The sequence below is a fragment of the Zonotrichia albicollis genome, chromosome 1 (assembly GCF_047830755.1).
Source record: "Zonotrichia albicollis isolate bZonAlb1 chromosome 1, bZonAlb1.hap1, whole genome shotgun sequence".
Lineage (NCBI taxonomy): Eukaryota > Metazoa > Chordata > Aves > Passeriformes > Passerellidae > Zonotrichia > Zonotrichia albicollis.
The window spans coordinates 109,449,117-109,474,877 of NC_133819.1; the positions used below are offsets into that span (position 1 = coordinate 109,449,117).

The window sequence follows — 25,761 nt, forward strand, 5'->3', positions numbered from 1 at the left end:
GCTCTTAGATATTACGAAGACTGAAAAAAAAAACCTTACAAAAACCTCTTTTAGACCAATTTACTATCTTTCACATGACTAAAAAATGTCAGAGAAGTAAATTCTATATGTTGCTCTTTGGTCTCTAGACATCCCCTGAATGTGAGACAAACAAAATTCCCTTATTCCCAACACCATGCTTGACAGTACAGAGTTCTGCACTAATTCAACATCTGTTGACAAGCTGTCTATATAAGTCGACAGAGAAACAAACTGATTAATGAAACTGGGGGTACCTCCAAAGTAATTCACACTCTGTTGAAATAAGACCCCATACCAGTAAATATGTAATTCCAATGCTCTGGTTCCTCTTGCACCCTAAAATATCAGGAATAAAAAGCAGAAATACAGTGAGATGGCAGCTGTCCTGAAGATAAAGGAGGACTGAATAAAATAAAACAGAATGTTTTTTTTCTTCACCAGTGTCAGCCTTGTGTTGAATGTTTGCATTGCTTATTAAGACCAATGGACATATCCTGAACCCATTCTGATAGCTTGGATCAAACACTGAGCAAATTATGACATTATGGTATTCATATGTGCCAGGAAAAAAAAATTCCTGAGAAATTCTGGGACAAATGAAGGTGAAAAGTAGAATAAATACTAGGCAGACTGACAAACATAGTATTTAAGAGACAGTGAAAGAACTAGAGATTAAAACATTGTCCAAAATCTCATGTGAACATTTGTTCCAAGTGTTTGGTTGTTGTGTAATTGTTCACATATGGCCAAGTAGTGTTCCATGCTTTTACACCTCCACAAGGTATTATTACAGCATCAGTCTAAGGAAAATGAGGTCAAGTATTTTATACTGGATATAGGACACATGCTGACCAACCTAAGATTTGCAAGAAATTTCATTGCTTATCACACACCTCCCTTTAGCTAGAAGCTGAGGTACATAGAAAACAAAAGACAATTTTTCAGAGGGCACAACCAGGGTGCTTAACCTATTATTGCCTATTTTATATAAAAAAATATTCTCACAGCTGGGTTTTTAGATGAAGATATTTCACTGAGACAACAGTGATTGCTCTGGTGGGTCATCTTCTTTTAGATACAAAATTTTAGTCTAACTGTGCTAATGTAGGTAAATCTGCTGGCAGTATTTGATGGAGTTGACCATCAAGTGGTGCTGTTAAACATAAGATCAAGCAGGGTAGATAAAGCTGCGCATCTCGTTCTCTTAACCCTTCTCCTAGCCATGTCATTGTTTAGGATTGTGCTCTTCATTCTGGGAATATCCTCATGAATTTGAAACTCTTCATTAAGATTGGGATATGAGATGGATTTGGGAGTCAGCAGTATGCATGGGCAATAAAACTCTGCATCTTCATTACAGCATGATCAAGCTTTCCAAACACTAAAGTGTACAACTTCACACACTAAATGGAAGAGTAGCCTGGGAAAGCTAACATGCCTCTAATGTTGGACTGTTCAAAGAGAAAGAGATCTGGAAAAGCTGTGTCAGCTCAGCCTGGGAACTAGGTTTGGAGCAATTCTGGAAAAGTGGGTAATGGCAGAAAATTCTCTAGCCAGCGGCATTTCCCTCCTGTCGCATACCCACAGCCATTTCTCCTGCCCTCAGGCCCCACTGCTGCAAAATGCTGTAAAAAAAAAAAAGCAAGTGAATGCCATGATGGAGCCTCAGGATCATAAAATCCTAACACATCTCACAGGATTCCTGCTAATTTCCCTTGGCTCGGCTCAGCTCAACTGTATATAAACCATGCTCTCCAGGATTTGGCTTACTTTCTCTCAGTAATTAGATTTCACAGGAAGGTTTTTCTTTATTTTTGGGAAACTTTTGCTCATAACCAATATAGTTTATTTCATGTGCTTTTCTTCTTGCTCTTTTCTCAAAGGACACAGGATAGTTCACTACCTTTTTTGTGAGAGTGTTACATGGTAAATTCCTACTAAGGAAACCACAGCTCACAGCATATTGTTCCTTTAATAGGAAGCAATCATCCTTCATCCTATGTTTGAATTCTGCAAGGAATTTATCTCACTCATTAATCCAGTGCAAGCCACCTTCTTTCGGTCTCTGTCTCATTGTAACCTGTTGAACAAAGGTGACTTTCTCAAAGATGCTTTAAATAACCCATTCTCCAGGACTTTCTTTAAGCTTTACTAAAGTCATCTTTTCCAGATGGTATCATAATTTCCTACCCTTCCATCTTTGGAATGAAATGTAAGAACACTTAACAAGTAACTTGGGACAGATCATCAACTTCCACAAATACATTCATGCAGTGCTTTCATTGCTAGAGACTGCTACTCCACATCTGGAGAGGGGAATGTGAGGGGCTTGCATGACAATATCTGGGGGCAGGGGGAGGCAGGCTACAGGGATGGCTTCTCTGAGAAGCTGCTAGAAGCTTCCCCCATATGTGACAGGGCTGGTGTCAACTGACTCCAGGACAGACCCACCACTGCCCAAGGCTGAGACCATCAGTGACAGTGACAGCACTTCTGGGGTAACAGAGTTAAGAAGGGGAAAAAAGTTACTTCATAGGAGTAGGTTGTAGCTGGAAAACAGAGAAGGGAGAATATGTGAGGGGAACAACTCTTCCGACTTCCAGATCAGTGCAGAAGAGGGGGGAGCTGCTCCAGGCACCAGAGCTGAGATTCCCCTGCAGCCCGTGGTGCAGATCATGGTGAGGCAGCTGTGTTCCTGCTCCCATGGAGATCCGTGGTGGAGCAGAAAGCCACCTGCAGCCTGTGCAGAACCCCACACCAGAGCAGGTGGATGCCTGGAGGACACTGTGACCCCACGGGAAGCCTGTGCTGGAGCGGCCTCCTGGCAGCACCTGTGGAGACATGGAGAGAACCCACACTGGAGCAGGTTTGCTGGCAGGACTTGTGACCCTGAGGGACATATTGTCAGGTGCCTTTCCCAGCACACACCTGATCTGGGCGTTGTTGGAGGGGTTGTTTATACTTGTCATAAGTATTTTTTTTTAAATGTGTGCTTGGGAATTTAATCTGATTTTGGAAATGGAAAAGCATTAATGTTTCTGTTTTGTAATTTTTGGGTTTATCTAATTACTATAGGAAAACAGCTAAAGAATAAACAAAGCAGCCTGTTATTCTCTTGTTTGCTTTACAAATAAATGCTCTGCTTTGTAATTAGTCCTTTAAAGCTAAATGCTTAAGTACAAAATATGTTACTCAGGAAAACTTTACAGTCATCATGACAAATATTTGACAGTACTTGTAGAACTAAAGCACAGATACCAGTATTTATTTTATTGTTTATAAACTGTGAAGTTTTGGTCAGTAGAGCTGGAAGTCTTTTTATTTTAATATTTGACAGGAGCAAGAAAGGTGGGCCCTGTACACACATGGGAGCATCCTTGACCAAACATTAGTCGGTTGTCATCAAACTATTTTTTGATTGTATATATTAAAGTCAACACATGTTTAAGTCTATATGCATACATGATGCATTTATATCCAAGTCTTTCTGCATCTGTGTGTTCCTTTGTCAAGATTTGCAAGTCATCTACAAAGAGCTTAGCTTATAAAAACAATTGAAACTTCCAGAAGTGAATTAAAATAGCAGGAATTTTTGTTTGTTTTCTTTAATCTCAAATTGGTGTGAGGTGCACAGTTGCTGCTTGTGTCAGTGTAACAACACTGACTGCCAAGTCATATTTTCAAAAGCAAATAGATTGAAGTAGTCAGGATTTTCAGGATCATCTGCAGTTAAAAAGACTCCATATGTTAGGTAGCTTACAGGGAAGCCATTATTAGAAAATCCCACAGACTCCCTGCTGTCAGAGGTCGATACATGGCACAGAAGCAAATGCATTCTCTCACTAAAGTTTGGATTTATTAACCTAGAAGTTCAGAGCTCCACAACATGAAACTTCTGTTGTGTTTGCAGCCATATTTTTCACCTGTGATTCCTCTTCTCCTGGTCCAGAACCTAAACAAAATTACTGCCACATCCCTTCTTCCAGGTGGACTAACTTGCCAGCTGCTGGTAGCCAGCTGTGAAATAACCAGTTTTATACAGTGGACAGCCCCCAAACCATAAAAAGGAACTAAGAAGATGGAAAAATTCAGGCTCCCACTGAATTACCAACCTTACTATCACCAACTGCTACATTGGGATGGAGTGGAGAAGAGAGGTTTTAGTAGAGGAAATAAATTATATTTGGCAAACGAGATAGTTTTTTTCTTCAGATAATATTTTCTTTCTAAGTATCTGCATACATGCTTTTAGAGTATGTTTTTAATACAGGGGTAATTTATCCTCTATAGGCAGTCAGAATAAATGAGTTAACAGAGTTTGCTCAGGCCTCCTCATCCCCAGTAAGTGTACGCATAGTGCTGTAATACTATTCTGGATCTGCAGTCTGAAGTTACAATTTCCATTCTGCCATCCTACTGGCAAAACAGGGCGTCTCATTTATCTACATCAGATCATGGTTTGCAGTTGATAGATCAACTTCAAATAAAATGTAGGAAATTCACCTTGTAGCATAAGTGTTTCTTGTATTCAGCACCTGCCTTCATTATGGTGCATTCTGTAGCAGCTGCCTGTAAAGATTACATTGTATAGAAAAAGAGGCTTCTAAGCCATCAAAGAAGACTGAATTCAATCCTTTAAGAAGATGATGAGAGCACGAAACCTGGTCATTTTCAATAGCTGAATTACAACACCTTTCAGGTATTACACTTGCCCCTGAACATCCTTTTTCATTTCTGCGTTGTTATGTTCACACTTTCTGCTTCACTGTCTTTTCTTCCCCTAACTTAGTGTTAGAACGCCAGAACTGCCACCATTACCTTTGTCACCACCACCACCACCACAAGATGGGATAATTTGACAGCAAAAGCTGCTGTATCAAATACACACAATTTAGTATCCTGAAGTGAACAGATAAAGTGGATTCTCCATCTGTCTCATGTATGGTAGAATACAGTGTATGGGTAGGTTCAACATTCAGACCAAATGGCTTTCCTCTAGCCACCAGCAACACAAAGACTGATGCTTTATAACAAACGTTTTCCCTCTAAATGTGATAATGAAATATCTTGTATTCCAAAAATACACACTTTTGCATTTGATGTTTTATTAAGCCGTGATCAGAACATATCAACGAATTTCACATTTCTGATTTTTTACTGCGTACAGTGATCTTGTAAATCAGCACAAGTATTTTTAAATGTTTACACACAGCTATTGCAAAAGCTATGGGGAACACATGTCATGGCAAAAGTAGCAGTTTATTATGCTGGGAGAATGAGAACCTGTTGCCAACTAAGAGCTTCTAATGGTTACAGGTAAGGCATTTTGTTCTGACACGTCTGTGCTCTCCTGCATGAGCATGAGTAGCTGTCAGGTTAATGCTGCCAAAACCTTTGGGAGAAGAGTCCTGAGGCCAGAGGTGGCTGTGTCTCACTGCCATCACCCAGCCCAGCACCCTCCTCCTCATTCATAGAGACCAAGACTCTATTTCCACAGAGACAGGCAGCCACTGCAATTCCTTGCTGCATTCTCTTTGGGAGTACCTAGATTTTTATCTGTTTCTCAGAGGGAGTGTAAGCCCAGCTGATGCTGTGACTATTCAGACTTTCCCTTTAGCTGTTGTCAAACCCTTTCTCAAGCAGTGAAGGAAGAGATCCTCAGGCTCTCTCCCATGAGATAGCAGCCAGCCAGGAAGCCAGTGTAAAAAGTTTAGAGTTTACCATTACACCTGACTATCAAATGCTAAGTGCTTAATGGAATTGCAAGGGAAAAAGCGTTTTAACCATGAATAATTAACTCCACGTTTAATCATCCCTGTGTAAATCTGCAGGATCCCTTCTGAGTCTGACAGGATAGCCCTAGAATTACCTCATTTAGCAGAGCCCCACATAAGAAATGGGGTGCATGCTCAGGAGGACAGTGTCTCTATCTAAAGGTTAAGGTATACAAAAAGATTTCAGGAGCTTGAGGAAGAAAATTAGTGTGTGAACATGAAAACCTGAGGAAGGAATGATGAAATTAATTATCAGACTAAAGGAAAAATGAAGAAGCATGAAGAAAAACAATTAGTAGTTGAAAATGCTCTTGAGTCCAGTAACCTTGGAGAATGCATTGAGCTAGTGGTTGCTGCCACTTTAGGCAATTATTGGATATCATATAAACCTTTTTTCAAACAAAGACAGAATTGTTTATGTTTTAGGAAGCAGCCATCAATAGTGAAATTAAATATCTGAATGAATGCGGGAGCACGTTCCAATAAAACATGAAGGAAGTAATCAGGGAAGATTATCTGTCTTGTCAGTGCGATATTTAGCAGTGATAAAAAAGAAACTTGTTGCCAATGTACTTTCTTTTTTGCAAGCGGATCCTATATAGTATAATATTAAATGGCAGAGACTCATAAAGAGTTTAAATGCTTCTCTGCAGGACAGAGCTGGAGACATGCACAAAACTGAGATTTATATTAGATTACTAAAATGGTTACTCTTAATGCCACACCAGGGTATCCTGGGATTGGCAATAACTTCCCATGATTGCTCAGAGCAGCCTATAGTCATGCAGCTGGCCTGATTTGGAGTCTGATGAATTGCAGAGAAGCAAGATTTTGCACCCTGGACTAAAGCAGAGCATCGCTTGACCAGCCCAGGACAGAAATTGAGCACCCACTTGCAACCCACTGATCTTTTTTTCCCTGTCCCCAGGGAAAAAAAGGAATTATGGCTGGGCCCACCTACAAAATGTTGCCTCTCAAGGTTCCTGGTACAAATTCCCATGCAGAGAGCTAAGAAGGAGGTCACTGCTTGCAATTGCAACCTTACACTGTACCCTGGATACAAATAACACCCAGCAACTGAGCCTGCTACAGTAGCTCAGCAGATGGAGGAGCTGCTAAGCTTAGCTTGCAGGATTGAGAAATGGATTTTTTCTTTAATGAGCAAAACCATGTGCAGATGAACTGAGGATCGCCTACAGATCACAGAAATAAAATCTATTACTTAACAATTTTTTAGGTCAACATACTACATGTCACTCTGTTCTGTCATCTCTTTTGTGCCTATTTTATTCCAGTAACTTATTTGCTTGCTTTTCTACTGCACTCCAGAACTTAATTTTAGCAACTGGAGTTGGTGGGCCTTGCTCAGAAAGTCTCCCAAATTTACTATTGCTCATCTTTATTGAGACAGTTTAAGAGAGATAGTACAATATATTAGCTTATAATTTCACATGCGTTTCCTGTGCTTTTATTGTAAGTGGGATTTGGGTTGTACAGATGTAAACCCCAAAAATATACCATAGAAGCTTGTGTCAAAGCTTTACTGTGAAGCTTTGATGCCAACAACTGCTTCTCAATACTTTCTTCCTGAAATATCTAAGGGTATTTTAACAGTTTCAGATATTGCACACTTTGTACTTAAATTCTAATAACTTTGAACACCCAAGTTGCTACCATGAGATGGTGACCATTTTAGTTACCATTTAGTAACCATTTAGTTAACCATCTCCACACCTCCAGGCCCATTAGATATAGATCTGTTAGAATCTCTAGGCAGGGCCCTAAATCCCTGAAATACCAACAGAACAACTTTTCTGATATGACACCTTCAGACTAAATCTTGATATTTACCTTAATGGCTAATATAATTCTTACAGTTATCTGCATGAGTGAATTTTTCATTTGCATGAAGAAAGCTGTCTTTGTGTCTATTTGCTTTTTTATTTCAAATTAACATTTCCCCAAAGCTGACCAGAACATTAAAATTGCTTATCATGGGCCAAATTTCTGTATTAAAGAAAAAAAGGTTAAGTGCAGCTAGAGAGAGCTTTGTGTGTACTGGGTAGATACCCACAGAGGGAGCAAAAGTTGTATTTATTTTGTAATCTTTAAAGTACAGATCAGGTTGCCTTCTGAGTGTAGCCATTACAATTTATGATTTCTGCCATACTATATATTGATTTCTCTATCTTAAGAATCAGCACCTTTCCCTGTTGATTGAATTCTAATTATTCACTCCATAGTTACATTGATTTTAACAGTCTTCTGGACAATTTTGGGCCAGGTTGGTTTCAAATTACACAAGATGAATTCGTCATGACTATTGATATAAAAACTTCCTTTCTCCAGCAACTTGAAAAAGAAACAAACTGCTTTCTCTCCCTTCTGCACAGGCCAAACTTGTGTCATACTCACTTGTACTGTAGCAGTCAGCTGGCCTTAGCCTGTACCTCATGACAACTCTGGGGAGAAAAGGCAGAAAAGAAGAGTTAATTTTGTTTGTGTGAACCCAATGATGAGTATGTCTATAGTGGATGGTGATTAAATTAACTGTACTTTTCATATATTTCATCAAAGACCAGAAAATCTACCTGCAGGGTACATCCAGGTGCTGCTTAGATGTTATGGGGCCACCTTTACTCCCTGGAGTCATGAGGCATGGATGATGGGCACCAAGGTGCCTATTTCAGCCCCCTGGGATTGTCCCAGACTTCTCTCCCTGCTCCCAGGGTCCCTCTCTCAGTGAAATGTACCCCTGCCTGGCTAATGCACATACAGGAATGGGCATTTGCATAAATCGATACTACAGCCTGACTGTTTTGTAACTAGGTTTAATTCTTTTTGGCTTCATGGTTTTATTTGCACTTACCTTGGGCAATGACTCCCTACTCTTTTGAGTTATTGCTATATAAAGGAATATTCAATATTCAGTCAGGTTGAAAGCTACTGATTACATTAATCAGCTTTAATAGGATGTGTTATTAGATCTTGAATTATCTATAGATCAAATATATGATCAATGGCAGCCTTTAAATATTTCCAAGTCAATATTTCTAGAGATTTGTTCATTCAGAAAGGCCTAGAAGTGTTTTACAATTGAAGGTTCAGATTCTACTCGCCAGCTTTATTTAGCCTTCACTTTCTTTCTTCTAAAGTTCGTTAATTTGGATCCTGAAATTGTGGTGCCAAAAATGGTTGAAGCAGTAGGATATAGGATAATGGAATAATTTCAGTTGGAAAAAAACCTTTAAAATCATCAAGTCAAACAGTTAACTCACCACTGCCAAGTCCACCCTTAAACCCTATACTAAGCACCTTATTTATAAGACTTCTAAATACCTTCAGAGTTCCTTAACAATCTGTTTCAGTCCTTGGTATATCTTCCATTGAAAAAATTTTCCTAATATTCAATCTAAAACTTTCCTGATGTGACTGGAGGCCATTTCCTCTTGTCCTACTTCTTGTTACCTGGGAGAAGAGCCTACCCCGACATAACTACAACCTTCTTTCTGGTAGTGTAGAGAGCAGTAAGATTTTCACCATCCTCTTTTTCTCCAGGCTATACAACCCAGCTCCCTCAGCCATGCCTTGTAAGGCTGGGGCTCCAGAGCCTTCACCAGTTCCCTTACCCTCCTCTGGATATCCTCCAGCCTCTCAACGTCTTGTAAGGAGGATTGAACAAAATTCAACATGTGGTCTCACCAGTGCTGATTACAGGGGAAAAAATCACTGCCCTGGTCCTGGACACATTATTTCTGATACAAGCCAGTGCATTTCTTGGCCAAAACAACACTGGCTCATGTTCAGATAGGTGTCGATCAGCACCCCCCAGGATTTTTACTTCAGACAATTTTCCAGCCGTTCTTCCCCCAGCTTGCAGCTCTGCATGGGGTAGTTGTGACCCAAGTGCAGGACCCAACATTTTGCCCTTTCAGCCTCATACAATTGGCATCAGCCCATCAATCCACAGTGTTCAGATCCCTCTGTAGAGCCTTCCTGCCCCTGCGCACCAGCACTCCCACCCAAGCTGGTGCTTTCAGTGAACTCACTGATGGTTGTGAAACAGCACTGGCTCCAATACTGAGCCCTGGGGATCACTTCTTGTGACTGGTCACCAAATGGATTTAACTGTTCATCACTCTGGCCTGGCCATCCAGGGGCCTTTTTTACTCACTGAAGCATTCCTCATCCAAGCCATGAACAACCAGTTTTTCCAGAAGAATACTGTGGAGGATAGTGTCAAGGATTCACAAAAGTTGTAGCTAGCCAACATCTGCAGTGTTCCTCTCATCCACTAAGTGGGTCATACTGTCCTACAAGGGGACAAAGTTAGCCATAGTCTGCAAGTTCAGACCATATCTGATGCTTTTATATTTATATATAAACTACTAGATGCACTATTAATGCATTTCCACTGTGTTTTCAAGCTCACTTTGGGATTAGACATGGATATGGCCCTGTCTGCTTGCACCACTATCATAACCATGGGAGGAAAGTGGGATATGCAGAGCCCAGCCAAGTTGTGTCCCCACAGCTCTGATCTTGTGCCTGTGCCCCAAAAGGATTCAATTCCTGCCCTGCGCCTGCTGCCCTTCTGAGATGGAGTTGAGCCTGCTCTCTGCTGAAAGAAATGTGACTCTGGAGTACAATTTTCAGTGCAAATGGTAGAATTGTGGATGCATTAGAGCAAAAAGAAATTAATGGAGAAAATTAAATCAGATTATGATTTTACAGCACACATGCATTGTACATTCAGGAATCACCCACTTCACTACATGTACCCATGCTAGAAGTAGCATACAGAAGTTTTAGTGCAATGACATGCTGTTTTCTTTTCTAATGAGGAAAAGAACAATGAGTTATCCTCCTTTAACCTTGCATGTAGAAAATAAGTCCAGCAGGCAGGAGAGTTTGATGATTTAAGATGTTATTTTCTAAATGATAAAGCTTCCTGTGGAGATGAATTTTCTTACAATCTCTGACAAACTATCTGGTGATTACTGTGATAAGAGTAGTAAATGATCTAAAAATATGTACATCGTCTTTTGAAATAGAAAGGAAGTTTTACATGAGTTCTTTAAATCTCAGAGCAGAGCTGTTTGTTCTCTGTTAGGATAAACACATCATGTTAAGGTTTACCCTGAGCAGGCTAGCAGAAAATAATCTGCATAAATAGATAAAAATTTATCAAACAATGAATAAAAGATTCAAACAGAAAATATACTTTATTTTGTTTCTAAGAGGTGTAAAAAGAACAAAATTACCAGGCTATTTATTTTCCCTTAAAATCTTTTTATAGATAATGGTGAACAGATGATTCTGTCAAACTTCACTTGCGATGAATTCAAGACAAGATAATATCATCATCCATCTTCTTGATGAGCCTCATCATTTTATCTTCAGTCTGAATCCTGGAGAAAACTTAACAAGCTCTACACATCTCTTCATTTAAAAATTATGGTTGAAGGAGAGAAAATGTTTAAGGTCAAGCTTCTAAGCTACCATCTGGTGCTCATTTAAAAATTGCCAAGAACATCTGCCACTACTGCATATGCCTAAGACAAAACTTAGCCAACATCGCCTTTTCTTTAAGGACAAAATCTTAGAGTCACGTGAGCGTTGACTGAGGTGCCTTTCTGCCAGCAGTCAGAATTTAGCAGAAATTTAGTGGTTTGACAATCCGCTTGACCTTTTAATAGATAAGGGCAGTTCTGTGGTTCACAACAGCGAGTTCACCATCTAAAAGCCTGGTTTCACAAACAGTCACTTACAACTTTGCAAGACACATCAAAAGTATTGGGGGTGGGGTGGGGTAGAGGGGTATCCCCTGACTGATGAGAGCTGAAATGCAGTTATTTGGTAGAAAATTCCCATAGTTCCCATTTTTGAAGCCACCTCTCTGCTGTGGCTCTCAGGTTGCTGAAGGCAGTATTTTTGGAAAGTGCTGTAAGTGAAATATGAATGCAGACACTTAAGAGCTAAATAAAACACGTCCTCAGAGATGGGTATAATATTCTCTAAACTTTTATAACAAAATGAAAAGATATAAAAATCTGAAAAATATATGGCATACAAGGTCTAATTTCTCAGATAAAGCTCTGTGTCTTTATTAATATTTCAAGATATATCAAATCCCATGGCTATTAATTCCTTACATTGGGGAAAATGTTTAGAGTCTTAAAAATAGTGTAAGGATGCTATTCTTTATTCACATGCATGAATTCTTAGTAGCAAGAAGTAGATAGGAGATGAAGACCTGTATAACTAAGTACAAGAGAAATGATTTGGGGTTTCTTTTTTTTTCATAACCTGTATGGAATTTATCTCCTCTAAATGATGGACATGACATATAAAATGCCTATTAAGATATGATGAAAATTTTAACAAGAAGGAGACATTTTACATGGCTGCATCATTAGTTTGATAATTTGATCAGACAGGGCAGACTCTTTCAGACATGCTTAGTGTATCAAATTTCTGTAGTTTGGTAAATGTCATGCATTAGATTATTTTCGATAGGTGAAAAAAAGTAATACAATATACTAAGTATTTAGTGATTTGTCTGAACTATGTAATAACCAATGTGTGCAATTCAAGGTAATGCATATGTATATAATTAAGTATAATGAATAATTTCATTTCATTTATAGAACAATGAATCTGTATTTTAATGGTGTCTGAAAAGCAGAGAAAATTGAAGTGATTGAAAGACTGAATGGGACTAAAAATTCCCACATTGATTACAGATCAATTTACCTTTGAAACTGGAAAACAGGAGTTATGCTTCATGCCTTTTTCTATATTAGTTTTTAAATTATGCTACATTTTGCATTTTAACAGATTGTACAATTTAATACTTATCGGAGGGACAGGAGTTATGTAGAAACTGTTAATGTTTGTCTTGTGGTGTAGAGAAGATTAATGGTAAGTATAATATTTTGCTTTTTATTACAGCTAAATATAGCTAAAAAAATTAATCCTAAAAATAATCCTAAAAAATTATCATCCAGTTGGGTTTTTTACAGATTTTTTCTGTTTGTGTGAAAATGAAGAAAACAATGCCTGCAGCCAAATCTCCAATCTAGGATCTATAAGCTTTCCTAAATTCAGAGCACCATTATCAAATCCATTTCACAAACAACATTGTATGTGGTCTCCACCCAGGCTTATCTTGCCAGCTCTATTCAAGAATTTTAACTGGCAGAGGAACCTGTCACTTTGAATGTGATTTTACATTTTTTCTTGATGCCTAGAAATTGTTTATCTTTAGTAGGACCTAAATGTTTTCTTCGCTTTTGAAATGCCTCTAGTCTGAGCAGTCTGCTCACAGCTGAAACAGAATTTGTAAGCAGGCTGGCATTCATGGTGTGACACTTTCTCACCTGATCCAGATTAATTTAGACTGCCACTGAATCCTCAGTCTGTGAATCTCCCTGGAGTAACTTTTGTACATTATGAAAATTTAAAAAGAACTTCTGCTTTTAAGAATGAATTGACAAGTTAAAAAGTGATAGTTCACAGAATACTTACAGATGTAATACAAAATGTCTCCAAAACCTTAATTACAGTACAAGGATAAGAATGCTGAGATTGATGATAATCTACATTTATTAGAGCAAACATTTAAAAGTTAGGAAAGTCTAAAAGTTAAGGTCAACAGGAAAAGTACACAGAATTTTTTGGTATGCTTTGCATACTTCAAAATAGGGGGAAAAATCATGTTTTATGCTTAGCGTGGAGCAAAGGCAAATTTGAGTAGAAATGTGCATGGCAGTTGTGTATAAGAATTCAGTCTCATTCTTTTCAATAGAATTGGAGCTTTTCATTGGGCTGTTTAAGATATTAATTTTTATTTTGCAAGTAGCGCCATAACTCTAAATTGTGGGAAAGGCTAAAGCTATGCTTTGATTATTTGTTTGCAGTTGGTAATCATATGTATTTGCTTCTCATGCTTGCTAAGCTGTATTTTTGTGTGTTTTTGAAGCCATATAAAAAATTAGAATGGTTCATTGTGTTCATGTCTGTCTTTGTTGTGGTTTAATTCCCTTGACTGCGAAACATCATGCAGCCACTCATTCACTCCTGCCCTGGTGAGGTGCGGAGATTCAGAAAAAGGTAAAACCCACAGGCTTAGATAAGAACAGTTTAATAATTGAAATAAAGTAAAATAGAACAAAACCAGCAATTGTGGTGAGGAGAGAGAAACAAGTGACACACATTACAGTTGCTCCCCACCCACTGACCGATGCCCAGCCTGTCCCCAGCAGCAATCAGCCCCTCTGCCACCCTATTCCAGTTTAGGTACTGAGCAAAATATCCTGTAGTGTGAAATATCCCCTTGGCCAGTTCAGGTCACGTGTTCTGCCCATGCTCCTCCCATCTTCTTGCACACCTGCTCACTGGCAGAGTTTGGAGAACTGAAAAGTCCTTGACTTAGGGCAATCACTGCTCAGCAACAACTAAACTATCAGTGTTTGGTCAATGTTATTCTCATACCGAATCCAAAACACATCACTAGGAGGAAAGTTAACTTATTTTAGACAAAACCAGGACAGTCCAGTAACAGCCAGTGTAAAGCTGCTGCACAAAACCATGTTTGTCTCTCAGCAAAACAGGGATGAAAATATTGTTTAGAGTCTATTTCAATGCAGTATGGTGCTCCTTAATCATGTCCTACCAAGCAGGAACACAAGCACTGGAAGTCACTGAAGAAGAGTGGGGGAAAAAAAAGGCAAAAAAAAAGAGCAGGACAATTTGGAATTAAATCATTGTGGCAGGCTAGGGAACTTTCAACCTAGGTCAAACTAATATCAGTTGAATGATTTGGAAAGAAAATCCTCATGTGGCAAATATTTTCTCTTTGCTTTTATGAAAGATATTTATAGGTTTTAATAAGTGCAAAGACTCACATTCAGCATCTAATGCAGCATTCTCTGTTGTGGTAACAATGCTGATAATGCCATAAATAAATACAGTGGTTTAGAGCTGCTCAAGTGATGAAATCATCTTCTTTTTTCATTCTTCCCCTTGGTAGCCCAGCTACAGCTCTTGGTGCCACCACATGTAGGCAGACTTTTGAAGAAGTATTATAAGGGTTGAGGTGGAAATGAGAAATCATGTCACATATCCCCTCATGGCTCCCAGCTGCTGAAAGCTGATGTTCCAGGGTATTTCCCTCCATCATTAGGAAGGGGCTATTATGGAGATAATTTGGGTTGTGGTGAGATTCTGTTGGACTGGAGGAGAAAATGCACAGAAAAGGGACCAGGGAGAAATGGTCAAGGAGGAAAAGGTTAGAAGAAAATTTGATATTGCAAGAAATAGGAGAAAACAGAAAAATGAGAGACTAAAAAGTAGGTTGAAGTTTCTAAGGAAAAGGGTTGGGAGGAAGGGAAGAGAAAAGGAGGGAAGTATTGAAGGTTAGTTTGAGAAGTTTGCTGACACTCTCAAAAAATGTGTAGTATCAGGAATTCCCCAGAAATCCCCAACTCTACAAACAGGAGAAGACAGGCAATGGCTGAAAAAGCTGGTCTTATTTTAATTAAATGTTTGTTTAAGTCTAACATATTTAAAAATTATAATTGGTTTCCCCCAGCAATGCCCTTAACCAAGCCCCTTCACAAAGATCTTTGAAAAGCAGTCAACTCACGAAAAATCCCACTTGGCAACCCTTTTTCCCTGGAAAAGGAGCTTACCGAAATCTTCAAAGGCCAGATTCTGGCATAGTTTTCTCTTGAGTAAAGTTAACTCTGTGAGCTGCAGCCCCGCCGGGAAGCGTGATGCGCTCCGGCTCGCTGCACACGTGGGCCCTGTGTGCCCAGACCCATGGGCAGGAGGGACTGACCCTTCTGCCCAGTGACACCTCATCCCATGCCACCTGCCCCTGCCCTAGGAGGTCATTTTTGTGCATGGCCCAGGTGGCAAAGTACAGCTGCAGCCAGGGTGGATGGCTCAGGGTAGTACCAAGGCAGCTGTGCAGTATAACCCATCCCTGCCCTTGCACTGCTCAGTGTCCGGCTGTGGCACCACTGAGCATGTTCTATCAGCAGAGTCACGGTCCCACAGGAAGAACAAATACATGAATTTTCAATGAGCTTTCTTCTGCCAAAGCTGATCCTCTCCCACTGCCCTTTGGTGGGCAGAGATACCCTGCAGCAGCGGATGAAAGACAAGGTGCCATAACCGTGCACCTGAGCAGGTTTTCATCCAGATATCACAGAGCTAAGGCCTGGCTTAAATGATTGTTTCTTGGACAGGACTTCTGATGACTGTGATCAGAGTTGATGTGCAAGAACAAATCTTTCAGAAGAAAGAGTATCACATCCTATTACTCTGCAATTAAAATCCACGGGGATGTTTAGAGAAAATTAAAATTCATGTCCTTGCTGCAACCTGGGTAAAAATGGATGGAGTGACTCGTTGCCTGAAAGCTCAAATGGACTGCAAAACTTCTAAATGAGGCTCATGTTGGGAAATCATAGCCCCAGATTTCTGAAATTTGGCCTCTTTTAATGCATTCTAGGTAGGGTACTTAAATATTCACATCACATGGTCTTTGCAAGTCTGATATTAGAACAGACACAGAATAAAGGTCAACAGAGAGAAAAGTCTAATAATAATGAAACAAAAATGCATATGCATTCACATCTTATCACATACACAATGGAGTTGGCTGGGCATGTTTAGAGGAAGTAATTTTTCAGACAGAAAAAACTGGTTTGTGAAGGAAAGCTTTCATCAATACTTTATATACAGTTTCTGCGTGGAAAGAATTCCTGGTGAAAGTACATGTTCAACCAATTATCCACTGACTTCAGCTGCCTCTGGGGAGAAGGAACAGAAAGTTGTTTCTATAGCTCATTTTGTCAAGGGCTCTGGCCCTCTGGTTCAGAGTTCCCAGGCTCCTGGTGGAAGTGGGAAGTGGGAAGCACTTTGAGGGGCACATTCAGAGTTGTACAATGCCTTGCCCCAGCTCCTCTGCCTCACACTGCCTTCTTGCCCCCAACCCAGCCCAAACCATGCCTGGGATAATGACAGTTTTCTGGAATGTGCCTGGGAATCTAAATGAGGATGTCTACCACTCTGCTGGCCCCACGGTAGCTCCCAGAAGCCAATTAGTTAGAAGCAGTCTCCCTCTCTATCATTCCTGATGTTTGTTAACTGCCAAGAAGTTCATAAGAGGGAATTGAGTTTCCCATTTCTGAAGAAAAATCAAATGATTTGCTTTTCACTCTGAGACCTAGCCAGGCGCAAATGTACCAAGTACAATTTAGTGATATCAATTTAATTGCATATTTCCTTCAAACTATATAACCACCTGGATGCAGTCACAACAATAACAACAGTAAATCAATGTTTGTGAGGAAATGCTGTTAAGTATTAAGATCTAATAATATGCTTTCTTGGAAGCTGCTGTAAAATTTTTTGTTTCCCTTTGCAAATGAGTGTTAGGAATGCCAATAACCGACAAGTGTCTAATATTATTTTTCCCCAGATGAAATGAGAAGATATTGATTTCTGTGAAAGAGGTTCCTTGATATGTAAACACATTATTCTAAGGCTTAGAGGAATCATATACTTTTATTTCGCCTGTCTTCTGAAAACTCTTAAAAAAATATTTTATCAAAAAAATGAAATTAAATTTTGTGTATGTTCCCAGATAAAAAAGCCACCAAACATATAACTTACATTTTCACATTGTGTATGTATACATTCCTAATTTTACCTTATATTTACTTAAATAAAAGGCATCTCTGAACACTAAAAGACATGAATCTGCAAGATTTCTTCTGTGTGAAGTAGCACCAAGGCTGTCTGCAGGACACAGTCTCATGGTTTAGTGTGAGGTGTAGGGATTTGATCCTTATGGGTCCCTTCCAACTTGAGATATTCTGTGATTACACCATGTCTGATCATAAGGGTGAATAGCGGAAGAGATTCTCCTTCTTATCACTTGCAAGGACCCCTCCTGTGCATGTTTTAAATGGTGATTCCACTGTTTTATAGCAACATAAGTGACAAAACAGGTAAGAAATAGGGGTGAACCAGTACAAAGCACCTCCTTTTACTAGGTGATTTAGCAAGTGACACTTAGGGCTCTCCAGCTAGGGTGGTCATTCCTATAATTTCTTTGACTAGGGAAACCTTTAAAAAGAATTTAGAATTCCATTAGCAGTCTGTTAGTCCTCAGGAGCAATCAGCCATTTAAGCCTCTGCTCTGGTTTTTAGAGTCATTTGTCCACTACAATAAACATGACAGGAAATCTGTGACTGATAATCTAGTTATTTCTATATTTCTATAAAATACATAAATATGCATGCATATGTGATAGATAAAATAATATAAATTTATGTGTTGCATATATATTATATCTAAAATTATGAGTTAATGCTTATTTATAAATTTATACATATAAATTTGTATCTAGAAATCTAGTTATTTCCATATACCCAGAAAGAGAGAAACTTTCCAGATTTAAGAATTTTCGATTGCAGGAATATCCTTTACTCCTCTGTTTTCTTTTCTATTTTCCTCAGAATGGACCACCATTATTCAGATTTAATTGGAGCACAGGCTTCTCTAACTCATCAGCTGAAGTACCCTTCTTCAAGAAGCTTGGCCATGGTACCATTTCATAAATATCTTCCATTTCCCAGCAGCTTTGCCTTGTCTTGAGTGTGCACAATGGAAAAGTAAAGGCCCATAAGTTACCAACTGCTCAATAAAGGAGAAAGAACATTCCTGTGTCTGCCATGGAACAGTACAAAACAGCAAAGAAGAAAAGCATGTGTTGTATTTGTGGTTAACCAGGACAGTAGAAGGAGAGGAAGCCCCAAGTTTAATAGAAAAAAAAAACCAAACAAAAAACCAAACTGATTTGTGATGGTCACAATAACTAGATGGACAAAAGCCACCATGTATTTCAATTCCAGTTAAATTAAATCTTTTTTCTGCTTAATAATTTTGATAATTTGTCCATAATCACTTCATTATTTAAACAGCTTCAACAGTTCATGTGGTAGAGCCAAGTTTAGAAAGGATTTATTTAACATGCCATTACAGCAATTAGCCGCAGGGAGAGTTCAGCTTGCATACCCAGCTTCTAAATATGTCTTGAGTTTGTATTTATCAAGCGAGTTTCCTTTTTTCCCCCTACTGAGTATAAAATTTTCCCTTTTTTCCCTCACCTCACAGCTCCTCTGAAGCTTTCAACTGGAGCTCTTTTCTGAGCACCTGGCACACTGGAGCTCCAATCCACAGGTCCCTTGCACATTCCCTCCCGAGGACACCGGCACAAAGTCTGTCCTCAGTCAGGTGCATCTGTCAGGCCACATGTGTCACTCGGGATCATGACTGCAGGAGTCAGTAGATAAAGGCAGGATGTTTAAGAGGCAGAAAGGAGATTCAGGATGCTGAAGTTCAGTTTCAAGCTCTGATGTGACTTGAGGCAAGTCATGTAGGCATTACCTGTATCTTGGCTTTCCAAGTCTGCATGGTGATGGTTGTAATTTACCTCCACCATGGTTACTCAGTCTGCAGTGGATGAGCTATCACTTGCAATATTTATTTACATCAGGCAGCACATCAAGGGTCCAGTCTCATTCTGGGCCTCGAGACACAACTGTTCCTCAAAAAGTTTTTTGAACCCTATGACTTTGAACAGATCTTCAAAAGTAAGAATGACATTCTGCACAGTGGAGGAAATGAGTTAGTTCTGGTGCCCAAAAAAATCTAGGTTTGAGTTTTCCAGGCTATCATGCTAAAAAAAAAAAATATATATATATATATATATATATATATATATATATATATATATATATATAAATAAAAAACTTTTTATTATTTCTGAATCCAAGACATAACTTCCTTTGTCTGTACACCCCTCTTGATGACAAGGAGCAGACACAGCACTTGTTCCCCACCAATAGCTCTGGACCTCCTGATTTTATTTTCACTTTTCCTTCACTACCATCCATAGAGGTGACTCACCAGGTTCTCTTGGGAGCAGGGAAGGAAGCAATTTCTTACAGGTTTCTGTTGAACACAGTGTGTGCAACCAGCATCCCAATGGCAGAATCCCACTTCCATCTGCCATGGACTGATGAGCCTCTCACAGTGCAAGTGGCAGAACTTGCACTTTTTGCCCTCCAACATAGATTGGGACCAGTTTTTGCTACATTTTCAGCAGGATTTCCCACAACACTCAATGAACAAAACAGAATGCAACTCTAAATCTACTGCTTTTTATGTCTTCCAATTAGGTTTTTTAAACTGTTTTTGATGAGCATGCATTTTACAGTCATAATGAATTGCAAGTGGTGCAAAAGAAAAATGGTGTTTCAGAGCCTCTGCTTCCTGCACGTATTAGCCACAAGAGGCTTAGGGAATGCCACTGCCTGGGTTAAAAGAGTAATGTTGCTTTGGTTTTGCAATATGCATAAAAAATCAGCCTTTTTCACTCTGTGTACACTTTCTACACAACACACTGAACATTCATTATCCACCAGCTCTGCACAAAGCACAGTGATACCAATGGAAATTTTTTTCCTGAAGCATCAACAGGACTGGCCAAACTCTGATTTGTTGGAGGCAAAATTCCCCATCTAGTTTAATTTTCTTTTACTTTTTCTGTCTGTATCATATAAATGAACTGAAGTACAATAATACTTCCAGCAAATGACTCTACAATCCCATAATTCCCTGACAGCTTCAACCACTGGACTTATTTTTTAACAGTATTTTGAGCCTTTTTGTACATGTCTGCAATAAATTAAAATCAGACTATTTCCAAATCTATTTTCCTGCATTATGTCTGGATTGTTCAGGATGAATGGCTACAGCAAGAAAAGGTGAGAGGAATTTCAAGGGCTCCATGAACACTGCCTAGTGTACCACTGCAGTATAAGATTAACTGACATCAGCTTGACCTACTACTTCCCTGAAGGAAAACAGTCTGATGATATTTGGTAAAGTTTATGAGATGCAGGTTCCCACTGTGGTGTAGGCAGGTCTTTAATTTGCTGTCATTTATGACTGTAATGCTCCCTAGGCGTACAGCTTTGTCACAGAAGTGACAGAGAATCAAACTTCAAATTGGTGAGCTTTTTTCCCCCCACTTTTCCCCAGCATCCCTTGGAATGAAAGGAATGTGATACAGAGAGAAGAGTGCAAGTCTGATGAATACTTTTCATGGGGTAGTCATGAATAAAACCGAAAAGAGTTACATAAACATCTGGAGAGAAAATGTATGCAACTGGTCTCAACTACTTGCTTAGACCATATGATTTAATTAAATTTAAAATTTATTTTAAATTCAATCTTATTAATTTAGAAAGAAAGAATAATTCTTCAAAACCTAGTTTGGAAGAAACACAAATTTTGCTCCCTGATCACGAATCTGTGCTATGTTTGAAGCACTCATTTTAACAAATGTAATGAACAAATACAGAGAAAAATTGTCCTGGAAAAATTATTGAAGCCCAGCTTTTGAACCCCAGCTAGCTTTGATCAAAAGCAAACTTCTATATAATGTTAGAAAACCACTGATATATTTTAGTGGGAAAGGCTGTCTGGTTATAAAGGAAAAAACAATCATGTCTGGTTTTCCCTCTCTGGTTTCCTGAAATTAACAGGGAATGACATAGTGCCTGTGAGCGTTTCATAGTTTCTGGGGTGGAGAAGGAGGGAATATTTCTCACTGATTTCTACTGACCCCTTGTGGCAACCTAAACTGCATATCATATCCTGCTGAAGGAGACTTTGGCTTCCTCACGGTAGAAGCGTTTACCATGGGCAGGAAGAGTCTTAGGAGCTGACTCTGACCATGTCAAGAGGCTTCTTAAAAGCGACAAACTCTTAGGTTGTTAAGAACCCAGAAGATGGCCAAAATTAAAAAATTTTTCTTAGTCCATGGGGGTAAGATTTTGGACTGCTTGGTGTGTGTAACAAGGCTGCAATTCCAAATGACTGGTACTGACAATGTAGACATGAGACTGAAATTTAGGTAATTAACTCCATCCACCAAAATCCCAGCATTTAATTAGAGGCAAATGTATGCAACTTTTATTTTGCACTACTGGGGAATGCCATTGTCTACATAAATGTCTTTCCAAAGCCTAAATTCAGCACTTAGATGAGAACTTATTCAAAGATGGGAATTGCCCCTCTGTTGGGTAATTTAGTCTAGATGTCAGCCAGAATAAGAGATGGGACAAGCTGTAAGAGGGGTGGTTAGAGATATTCCAACATTCAGCCTTTCCAAAGTACATATTAAATTCAATGAAAGATAAGAAGTTTAAAAAATATCTATTTGGAAAAAAATATTAAAATTACTGTAATGTATGTTCACTTTCAAGCAGATGTAAATGCTTTATACTTGCATACTCAATATGCAAACATTCTGTCACTTGGGAACAAGCCAAGTTTCTTGCTACTTCCATTTGTCCTAAAAAGAGAATCACTTTCAGAGGAAAAACATAACTAAGGAAAATATTAAGGAGGGAGTAGCAAATTTTACAGTTTGATTTTTATATAGAAAAAGTACATATGAATCTCACATGATCCATATACCTGTGAATTGTACTTTACAGATTTTGTCAGCTGTCAAAACACACAATTAGTATTTGAAAGATTGTTACTGTTTACTGATGAGAGAAAGTAACTATAAGCAGTTCTAAATTTCATGTCATGTTTCCCTAGTGTTTGCAAAGATTAAAAGTCTGCTACCTTATGTGATGTGCCTTCTCTGGAGTTGGTGGTTTGTTGTATTAGTTGGAAATATGTTCCAGACTATTTGACACACATGGAACTAATTCAATGAATTCAGTATTGCTGTCATTCTTCCCCTTCTTAAGGAAAAAAGAAAAAAAAAATTAAGAAATAGATGGAACAATGAATAAATGTTATGTATGTTGGTGAAGCATACCATGTACTATATACATAAACTCCTCACTCCATATGTTTTCACTTGCTACATGTTCTTCCTGTAAAATTGCCTTAGGTTGTCCGTGAAAAGTTAGGGGGAATAATTTCCATTAATGTTTTCTGTCCCTTAAAAAAAGAAAAAGAAGACTACAAAAACCACCTTAGATGGAAACTGTTAGTTATAAAATCTGAGAGCAAGTAAATGGAGCTTTTAAGCTTCAAACAATGTAAGTGGGCAGCAAAATCACCAGGGAAAATATATTTGCTTTAGACATAAATGAATTGGGCCTTAACTAAATATCCTTGTCTTTCCACATTAGGGAAGCATCTTTCAGCCTAACTTTTGGAAATGGGAATAGTACACGATAGTCATACCTGATGGGCCACCCACAGCATGAGATGAAAATAAACGTGGAAATCAGACACCTCTAACTCTTCTCCTGTGATTGCAGCAGAAATAAAATTAAATGTTTGAGAAAATAACCCTGTACAGAATTTAATCAATCTTGGAACACTGCCCTGGAAAATGGCACTTTTGATTTTTCCAAGTGAAAAAAGAAAATTCATTGGAAATGTACCTGTGGTTCCATGGACTCAGCAAAACAGCCAGGCCATTCAAGGGGTTGATGAGCAATAAGTCTGGGACCTAATATTTTTCTGTTTGAGCCAGGCTTCAAAAACAGTCAATAAAATATTGATTGAAATAATAAAATCTAAAATCACATGCTCTACATTTTCATAAGTTCATCCTTAAAATATTGTTCTAATGTCTGCAATGAAATTTGTTATCCACTTTTCCTTCTTATGTGTTTCATATACCAGTGACGCTTTAATACACTTTGGGGTGTTTTTGGAAGGGGTAAGTTTTCTTTTCAAAATAGTTTAAATATCTGAACAGATGTAAAATTAGTCAACATTGACAGTATAACCAGTTGTGTACTGCAGAGAAACTTGTCAGAAAATTCTAATATGACATTTATCAGCTTTTAAATGAGAACACGACTATCAGCTTCAACACAATCTAGGATAATGTAATGTTTACAGCTGAAGAATGACTGAATGCTTACACTCACAGAAATGTTTGCTTTTAATGGCCACATTTTCCATTCCCATGATACAATAGTCTAGAAAAGCCCTTTCTGTCTCTCATATAGGCTGGGTTATAACAGCAATTATTATGATTTTTATATCTTTACAATGATGCCTACAAAATATTTAATACCTAAGCACCTGGTGCACTGTGGCCGATGCTTACTAAATGAATAAATGTTTTGTCTTGTGTTTCCCCCGTGTACTTGCCTCCATCTGTTGTCTTGTGTCATTTTTGATTGAGGCCTAGAGGCAGTGCCACAAAACAAATAATGTCAATTTTGTTTTCATTATTGCAGGGCCAAGAACCCTAGTTCCAGCCTGAAAACACTGGCACTTGGTGTTGCACAAACACAAATGCAAAGAGACGCTTTCCGTGCTTACACCCCATGCAGTAGGACGACTTTACAGTACAAAATTTTGCACAAGAAGTTTAAATTGGTACTCATTACAGGACAAATAACTTTATCGAGTGTGCAGTCTGAGTGAAAGCAGATTTACCAAGCTGAAGGAGGAAATTGTTGTTCCTCCTAATGAGCACTGTAAAGTGAACTGTGCTCTCCAGGTCAAAACCAGGTGAGCATCTCTTTAACTTCCCATCCTCCCCATCCTCACCATACCTGCAGCCTGCCCTCTTCCCGAACAAGAGCTCACAGCTCTGACCCACAGACTCTGGGGGCCATGGTGTGCTTGTTCTTAGCCCTTGGGTGTGTTGCACTGGCTGCCTCTCCCCCCTGCAGGAGTTGGTTAATCACTGTGCTACTTCAACACCAGCCCACAGACCTGATCTCCATGAGCGCAATCTAAACTCAGCTCTCCCCAACAGGGCTATTGCAGACAGTGCTTTTAGGTCTGGGATGGTTTCTCAAGGGGGTACCTTCTCATTTTCATTGGCTGCAGAGGGAGACCACCTGGCTAACTCAGTTGATTAATTCATGTGCTTGAAGTTGGCATCCTAAAACTCTTACAAATGTTTTAGGACAGCTATTGGGTCAGAATCAAACCATAAGTTTCCAGGGCTTGCCTGCTCAGCCAGGAGGTACATAAGTTCCTGTATTTGAGTGGTGGATTTCTACACCCAAACAACCATATGTGCGGATCCATACAGTCATTCTGTTCTTCTACAGCTCCTGAAAATATATCAGTGAGAGTTACAGAGCCGGTGCTTACTAGCACAAAGAGGGAATTTCTTCTGTGAACAATTCTGCAGCCTGAGCCCCTGAAACCCAACCTGTCTGTAATCAAACACTCCTTTTTTGAGACAGTGGCACAGAGGAGAGAGAGATGCAGCAAGAACAAGAACAAAAATGGCAGAGAAGAGAGACAGGATTGCAAGTTCTGGGCAGCCTGTGGTCCTGTGTGTTTGGATAGCAAACTTAGTGGGTGCAATCCCCTGAACTTAGTCAGTGGGTGCACAGCCCCTTTGTTTGGGCCATACCTTCTAGGTCTGAGCCTTGCTGACATTAGCTATTTAAGCCCAAGGAATGATTAATGTACAGGCAAGTGGGATTTCATGCCAAATGTGAGTATTTTAGGACAGGTCTGTTGCCAATCTCACAGTCTGTGAGCTCAATTTTCTCGAGAAACATCTTGGAGTTGTCTGTCTCCACTGAGCAAATGGCTTCAGGGACAAAGAGCTGAATCCCGAATTGAGTGAACTAGATTGTCCCTGACACCTCTGTCAGGACAAGTTTCTCTCAAGAGAAGGACACGATCTCTTTTTCTTGGAACTGCATACGACATCATTCAGTATGGCCATGTTTGACAACTAAGAGAAATGCAGCTGTATCCCAGAACTTCAGCTAAGTAACTTGGTATCACGGAAATTTTTAGAATTGCAGTAAAAGCTGATGACCCATTTTCCATTCTTGAATCCCAAATAAAGTGTATTAAATATTCATTTCGGATCTGTTTCAGAGTGTACCTCTGAATTTGGAAGGCCATTCCCCTTAG

The 25,761-nt window shown here is 39.1% G+C and overlaps 1 long non-coding RNA gene across 1 annotated transcript in view; it reads right to left on the bottom strand.

Moving 5' to 3' along the window:
• Positions 1-1,744: 1,744 nt before the first annotated feature.
• Positions 1,745-25,761, bottom strand: part of LOC141725370 (uncharacterized) — a 28,727-nt gene continuing 4,710 nt past the window's right edge. The window contains exons 2-3 of the long non-coding RNA XR_012577236.1: positions 8,211-8,257; positions 1,745-2,852 (exon numbers count right to left, since the gene is read on the bottom strand). This is a non-coding gene — a long non-coding RNA (uncharacterized LOC141725370). The remainder of the gene's footprint in view (positions 2,853-8,210; positions 8,258-25,761) is intronic.